Genomic DNA, 8,516 nt, shown 5'->3' with positions numbered 1-8,516 from the left:
ACTTGTTTTGCCCTCTTTGGATTTTTCCATACAGATTTGACTGTGTTACATCAAATCAAAAGGAAGAAGGAAAGAATTTTATGGCTGAAAAAATACAGCCTCCTTTCTTTGTAAAAGATTTAAACATTTGTATTAAAATTTGATTCATTAAGTTTCTCTGGTAGCATTTGTCTCATTGCACCAGTGATTGGTAACTGGTAAAAACTAATGTTGCAGATTGTCATTCCAGCTTGCCAAGCCTGAGATGGATGTTCCAGAATGGTGTTTCCTCTCCCAAATACTGTTATTGTGACCCATATGTGATTACAGTCTGCCATTTTTCTAATCAGTTTGTCTTAAGCACTTACCATTATCTGGCATGTGTCCTCCTGTCATAGGAGGCAGTGGTAAGCAACGAAAAAGTAGACTGGAAGAGTCCAGAGCAGACTCTGCCACAATCTCACCATGATATCAGATAAATCACTCAATCCTAGTATGTCTCAGTTCCCACTCCTAAAATACTAGAGTACCAAGCAAGACAATTTCTTAGGTTCCTTTGAACTTGCCTTATGTCTTCTTCATTTTCATTCAAGATATTGTCTTATATAAATTGTAAATGACCAACTTTAATTACTTATTCATTTTCTCACCGTGCCTAGTACAATTTTTTTGTTGTGGTTTTTTGGAGATTTTTGTTTATCATAGGGCTTCAGACATGTTAACAAATTGTCAATATCTTTGTCTTAAATTTGTAGAAAATGTTTACAATAGTGCAGAAATTATACACAATAAGCACACTGTTATTTTGGTGGTGTTTCAATTTGTGATTTCAATTTTGCACTCACTAGGATAAGGTACTCTTCACTGGGAGTGATAAAAACCTGCTCAATTTCAGCCATCTCTGTGTTTGTTTTCTGATATGTACACCTGAAGATCAACCCCAGGAACATGAACCATGTGAAAATTTTAAGCTATTTATAGGCTATCAATCAATCAGTAAACATATTATAGTAGAAATATATGTACTGTAGAATCTGTGAATGGAAAATATAAAATATAGAATTTCTATAAAACATATCTTTACTACTTCAAGATACTCTTGAATAAAGTAAAACATTAATAAAGGTTTTATTATAAGTTAACAATTTACTTAGAAATTCATTTTCTTAGAAATTACCAATCTAAGTACTGATTTAGAACAAATGACCTTTGAATCAGGTTATAACTATTTGAATTTTTAACCTTTCTTAACATATATAACTTATGCCCATTGTTTCATTATGTGAATTATTTGCGGAATATAACCTTTTAATGATGTGGTAAAATGAAGATTGCTAAATAATACTATTTATTCCTCATAAGTTAACTTTCTCAGCAATTGAATGTCAAAAATGAAGAGCTCTTTGTAACATCAGGTAAAATATTGCTTTTCTTTTTAACTAGGTATCTACTCTTCTATTGAGAATCCACTTGCTTCAAATGGATTTTGAAAATCCAATAACCCATAAATCCCCAGAGATTCTATAAGAATTAAGTTGACATAGGCACAAACACACTAGCAAGATTCTATCAATAAAGGTAACTTACAAAGAATCTGTTTACACACTAAATGAAGGCACAATAGTGTGCGAGTTCTCACACAGTGTGGTTTATGAAAAGAAAGTCATTTATGGAAATTCAAAGTACTTGCTTCTCAAAGCCCAAATTTCATTTACTACGTAAAAATTTTTGTTCTAAAATTAAGATACACAATTCTTACAATCATTAAGAGAAAAATAATATTCTTCCAGTAACAGATGTAAGAACCATCATAAATGATTTTATTTAAAGTACTAGAAAAAATTATCCCTATTAATTCATCTCTGAAGTGAGTCAAAATATTCATCAAAAGGTAACAAACTATTTAGCACAATAAAAAAAACTCCTGTTCTTTAGAAGGTTACATTCTAACTACATATTCAGAATCCTAACTGTTCTACTCTGCAAAACTATGCACCCTGTAAAGATACTTAATTTACTAAAATAAAATCAAAGTTGTGACAAATCAGGTATAATGAAGAGATATCTACAAACACTAGCTGCTGCAATTACTGAAATACAGATGAATTAGGGCTAGAACAGAATAAAGAAAATGAGACACTAAATTCTAAAGCATGACACAAGATGGTCTGATCTCTCACACGTGGGAGTTCTTGGGTCCAAAAATCTTGAACAGTTTTACAACTTGGAAGCCAGCACTCAGCACAAGACTCTCAGAAATAGAAGTAGCATTTTCATATTCTCTGGGAAAAACAATTAAGATACAGAACATTTAATGAACACTATTCACCATTAAATTACCATAATTGTAGGGTTGGGCTACTTAAGGGGAGTAGGAGAGAGATTAATTTTTTCCTATGACAATATTGGAATGAGAATTAACTGAAGAGCTTCAGGCAATTGGGAACAGCTTAGACATGGTTAAATATTTGAAAACCCTAGAAAACCACACAAATGCAGACAGAGCCTTTAAACTCCAGAAATCATTTGCAAAAAGCATGGAAGCCAGACCAGGAAAGATTACAATACAGCCAACTTGGCTTGCGAGCTCATTTCTGCCTTTTCATGTCTGTAACCACAGCAACGAGCACAGAACTCCAGCACAGAAGAGGTGCTCTCTAAATATTGGTTGAATCGATCAATGAATGAGCCTCAATCTCAAATCTATAGTCCTTTTCTTTTGAAAAATCAGAACAGAACTCCTTGTTCAGTGCCTGACTCAGCAATATGACATTTCCCTTTCTGCTCATTTCCCAGTATCTTGCTCTTCTGGACTTACATAAACTCCTCTGGCCATACTGTCCACAGAAACACAATATGGCAGGGAGATGTGTTTTCCATCCCCTGGTCATTTAGAGAAAATTATGAATCATTTAGAGAAATTATTCAACTTCCTTGCCCTTTGGGAAACCAATTTAAAATATTTCTAATCTTTGTCTTCCCCCAACCAACAGTTTTTAGTCAATGCTTAATAAAATGTGTTGAAGATTCTGTTTTTGCATGATTCATAATGCTAATAAATTCATCAATCTTATTATCACACATCTTTCTGTAAATGTCAAACAGGATGTAGCTGACAAGGTCATAGCCATTAAAAATAGGTTCATGGACAAACGCATTTGTTCTTGACAGGAGTCATCTATGTCTAACCTTTGACTTTCTATGCTTCTATTACTTGAATATCAACAATTGTACACAATTTTCACATTATTCTGTCACTGTCTGTCAAAATTTCCAAACACAAAATGCTTATTTTTTATATATTTAAATGGATATCTTTTATTATAATACTTTGTAAATGTCCTTTCTCTGAAAATGGTTTATATCACTTTAGTTTCACATTTTTTAAAAGTTATCCTCACCTGGGACTGATAAATATTTTCACATACAGTCTTCATTTGAGTTTCTGGGAGGCTGAGCATAAGATAAGGATCATAAAGTCACTAATTCTTTGTAGAAGCGTTTCAGAAGAAACTAATAAGGAAGAAAGTGAAGGAAGCTTCACTTGGAAGGAAGTGAAGGATAAGACACAGGGGGAAAGCAAAGAAAAGATATGGTTTCAGCTGAATTCTAGTCTGAGTCTGATCCTGTAGAGAGTTTTGAAACAGGAGTGACACCACAGACACTGTCCTTCAGTTCAGTTCAGTTGCGCAGTCATGTCCGACTCTTTGCGACCCCATGGACTGCAGCATGCCAGGCTTCCCTGTCCATCACCAACTCCCAGAGCTTATTCAAACTCATGCCCATTGAGTTGGTGATGCCATCCAACCATCTCATCCTCTGTTGTCCCCTTCTCCTCTGATCTTCAATCTTTCCCAGCATCAGGGTCTTTCCCAAGCAGTCACTGTCATACCTTGACATTGTCCTACCTTGAGACAAAAGGGTAGGACTTTCGTATTTCCTTATCAGTCGAGTTGGTTGCGTGCTGCCCTTGGTTGGAGGTGAGGGGTGTTTTCCTCCAGGCCATTCCAGTGAGGTCAGTTTGTTAACAAATCCAAGACTGATTGCTCTGCTCACTGCACAACAGGCCAATAAATCTAAGAAGAGGTGTTGAGGCAAGAAACACAACTTCATTTGGAAAGCCAGCAGGCTGAGAAGATAGCAGACTAATGTCTCAAAATAACCATCTTAACTGGGTCTGGATGCCAGGTTCTTTTACAGAATGTGGTTGGGGGGTTGTTGAGGAAGTAAAGTAAAAAGGCCATTAATCTTGCAAATATCTCCTGGAATGGCCAGCCTTGGGGAGAGGATGTGTTACTTTCTTCACTCCTGTAGCCATCCACAGGTAGACAGCATACTGAACAAAGGCATTTTGGTTTAACATTCAGGCAGAAGAGAAGAGTTCCCCAAGGTAGGCTATCATATATAAACAGTATGCTTTTACTGAACTAAAGCCATAGGAAGCAAAGGTTAAAGTAAAAGAAACAGATCCAACATGGCATCAGTTCTTCCCTATAATAAATTCTCTAACAAATGAGGCAGCTGTGCCCTCTAGCAGCTAACATACAGTAGCTGGGATGGGTATGCAAGCCTCCCAGAGAGTTTTTTCCTGGTATTTAATTTGACACACTCCCCCCCAAAAAAGAGATTCCTACGGCTTGGTGGTTGTTTTACTGTCTTAGTAATACAGGCACGAACCATGTTTTCAATATGTAAACATTTTACTGAATAAAACGGCAGTGATTTGGCAACCCACTACTGACAACTAAAAAATTACAAAGCAGATAAAAATAGAAAGCATAAGTGGTGCTTATAATAAAACCTTAAATTCCAAATGTAGCCTATCCTAGGAATTCAGTTCTGTACAGAGTACAAATTTCAGTAAATAATGCAAACTTTTATAAAAGAAAAAAAAAATAAAATGACTCTCAGATTTTTACTAAAGCTTCTGTACCACATTTAAGTCAGCAGCAGACTTACCGGCACAGGTAGAAGTTTTCCTTTTACCCAGGTAAATTCTCTCTTCACTAATGGCAATGGGCTCACTTTAGCAGTGGCCCTTCCCATAGAGCACTGAATGATCTTACAGTACTATACGATCCTAGAGCACTATATAATCTTAGAGTGACAGAGTTTAGTTACTGAACTGACACATATTTAGTGTCTTGCAGGTTTCATCATGCCTTCTTCCCTGTTCATTTTGCATGCCATAGATTGCTTGTTCCTCTTTCACAAAATTGACTATTGTTAATTAATTTTTATTGGAATGTAGTTGCTTTACAATGTGTTAGCTTCTGCTGTGCAGCAAAATGCATTAGCCATACATGTACATATATGCCTTCTTTTTTGGACTTCTTTCCCATTTAGGTCACCACAGTGCATTAGGTAGAGTTCGCTGTATCATACAGCATGTTCTCATTAGTTATCTATTTTAAAAAATCTACAAAACAATAAATGCTTGAGGGGGTGCAGAGAAAGGGAACTCTCATGCACTGTTGACGGGAATGTAAACTGATATAGCCACTATGCAAAACAAAATGGATGTTCATTAAAAAACTAAAAACAGAACTGCCATTTCACCCAGCAGTCCCACTTCTGGGCAAATAACCAAAGAAAACCATCATTCAAAAAGATACATGCACCCCAAATATTCACAGTTGCACTATTTACAATAGTCAGGACACAGAAGCAACCTAAATGTCCATCAACAGAAGAATGGATAAAGAAGATGTGGGACATGTATATAATGGAATATTACTCAGCCATAAAAGAGCTATTAAGCAAAACGAGATTATCCCTTGGGTATACAAGTGGGTGGAAAAACTGGCAAGAGCTCTTCTCCTCCTCTCCTGTGCTTCTGTACATTTATGACTGAGCCTGTGTTTGGGGACATTTATGTATGGGTACCAAGGCTACCCCCTGGTTTCCCCTGTTGCTTATCAGTATGGACCAAAGTATGAGGGCCAAGGTTCTGGAGCCTGGCAGGTGCCCAACTTAAAGGGTTTCTGTGGCAGTATCAGGCCCTTTCTACTGTATTTGCTTGTTGTGTCACTGCCTTGACCTAGAGGCAGCAAATGAAGGTCAAAGATAACTATGTATAGCTTTCAAAAAGAAAAAGAGGAACCAGTGACCACTGCTAGCATACAAATAAGAATAAAATGTGCACCTGAAACTAATACATTATAACTCAACTATACCCCAATAAAATTGTTGAAAAAAATAAAATGTGATACAGACCCTGCTAGAGTCCTGTATATGATCTTGAAGACCTAGAAATATCCAAATTTTACAAGGGAACAGAGCAAATACTTGATCTGTGAAGCAATGAGTACAATGAATAGAATGGGATAGGCTCACAACCCACAGTCTGCAGAGACACATCCAAGTTTCCAAATCAAGTATCAGGAGAGGATTTGAGGTCAGATAATAGGTGTGCCCTTTTCATGCATCATGGAAGGTGGGGCTTGCGAAGGATAAGTGCAGACTTGAATGTAGGAGTTGGGACTTCTCTTCTGTAGGCAGTCAGCACTACTGGGGCACCAAGCCAGGTCTGAAATTCATCTACTTCCTTTACTCAGAGTTCTTCACTTCAATCTGTTTAATCAAAAATCTTATCTATGACTTATCTCCTCATCTCATACAGTTCTATCTGTCCAAGCCTTGGCTATGTTGGGACAATACTAGAATGCTCTTTGGGACTTTCTAAAAGCAATCTATGTGTCATTTAGAAAGGAGATATTCATAAAATGTTTCCCACTCAACATCTGATGACAAATGAGGCAGGCACAGAGAGGTTAATGGCTTGTCTGATGTCACAGAGCTATTTAGTGGGCAGTTGTACATTATTGCATAATCATGTTCTCTTAATCATTAATTCCCACTGGTAGGCTACATATTAAGTAAGTATATTGTTCCTTTGAAAATTCTTTATCTTAGATGCAGTTTATGATCCAGCAGTATTTAACTACTTTACCATCATGTTTCTTATTTATGTATCTCCTTACACTGTTCCCTCTTCATGGCAAGTTCCCCATCTCACCCTGGCCTGTCTCTAAATCCATGCTGTACATTTTCACCTTTCAGGAAGACTTTCCCAGGGATGCCAAAATGGGTTAGGAACACCTCAATACCTATTTATATATGGTTTCTCTTCAAAGAGCAGTGTGTCTTATCTTTATATTGATGAAGTCTGATATAATGATTGACAGAGTGTAGGTGCTTACTAAATTTGTAGTGAGTGAATGGATGAATACAAATATATGAAAAAGCAGTGTGAACAAGAAGGTTCTATAAAAACTTATAGACAGTGTGTACAAAAGAGCTACGAAAAGATGATAGTTTATCTGGATCATAAAAAAGAGGCAGGTTAAGAGTTATATTTATTTTCCTGCATAAGGTGGTCTACAATTATGCTTGGTACAGAAAAATGAAATACCCTAACTGTCAGGTTCCAACTAGATTGTGAAGAGTCTAAAACCTAAAGAACCCACCAAAGTTGTCTGGTGCCTAAAACATTACCTGACTTGCAATAATTTCTCAGTAATTATTAAGTGAATAAAATGCAGAAAATCTATGATTGTCACAGGAAAGTGTTTTAGGGAGATTAGGCTAGAATCGCAGACTCGATGTTCCAATTATGAGTATCAAAAGAGGGTTGAAATCCAGCAGCTCTACTCCTAAGTATACAGTTAAGAGAAATAAAAATATATGCTCAAACACACACAAAATATACATTAACGTTCATAGAAGCAGCATTCATAATGGCCAGAAGACAGGAGACAACCCAAATGTCTGCCAACCAACACAGGGATAAACAAATTGTGATGTATGTGTGTATATATATATATGTGTGTGTGTGTGTGTGTGTATATATATAAAGGAATATTATTTTGCCATAGAGGACTGATACATGCTACCACATAGATAAACCTTGAAAACATGCTAAATGAAAGAAGCTTGTTACATAAGAGCACATATTGCATGATACCAGTCATATGAAATGTTCAGAACAGGGAAATCCACAGAGACAGAAAATGGATGAGCAGCAGCTTAGGGGGCAATGAGAGAGTGTAGAGTTATGACAGCTAAAGGCAATGGGGTTTCTTTTAGAGATGATGGACTGACTGTGACGATAGCTGCACACATCTGTAAATATACTAATTTCCACTGAATTGTACACTTCACTAATGCTTTGGGGTGAACTGTATGCCATGTGAATTATACCTTAATCCGTCAGTCAGTTCAGTCGCTCAGTCGTGTCCGACTCTTTGCAACCCCATGAACCGCAGCACGCCAGGCCTCCCTGTCCATCACCAACTCCCAAAGTCCACCCAGACCCATGTCCATCGAGTCGGTGATGCCATCCAACCATCTCATCCTCTGTTGTCCCCTGCTCCTCCTGCCCTCAATCTTTCCCAGCATCAGGGTCTCTTCCAGTGAGTCAGCTCTCCATATCACTGTTTAAAAACAAGAGGGAGAGAGAATGCTGAAAGCATCTCAGACTAAACCCACCCATAACAATCCTCCCAGTATGTTAACAAGATTCATTTCATTTCAGG

The 8,516-nt window shown here is 37.0% G+C and overlaps 1 long non-coding RNA gene across 1 annotated transcript; it reads right to left on the bottom strand.

Moving 5' to 3' along the window:
- Nucleotides 1-1,684: 1,684 nt before the first annotated feature.
- On the bottom strand, nucleotides 1,685-5,510 carry LOC120853696. The gene is made up of 2 exons (XR_005718824.1): nucleotides 3,888-5,510; nucleotides 1,685-2,261 (listed from the first exon to the last, which is right to left on the bottom strand). It is a non-coding gene; the product is annotated as an uncharacterized LOC120853696 (long non-coding RNA).
- Nucleotides 5,511-8,516: the final 3,006 nt, after the last annotated feature.

Source organism: Oryx dammah, unplaced genomic scaffold (assembly GCF_014754425.2).
Source record: "Oryx dammah isolate SB20612 unplaced genomic scaffold, SCBI_Odam_1.1 HiC_scaffold_2, whole genome shotgun sequence".
NCBI classification, from domain to species: domain Eukaryota; kingdom Metazoa; phylum Chordata; class Mammalia; order Artiodactyla; family Bovidae; genus Oryx; species Oryx dammah.
Note: the sequence above shows the minus strand (reverse complement) of the source record. Positions and strands in the feature narration are given on the sequence as shown.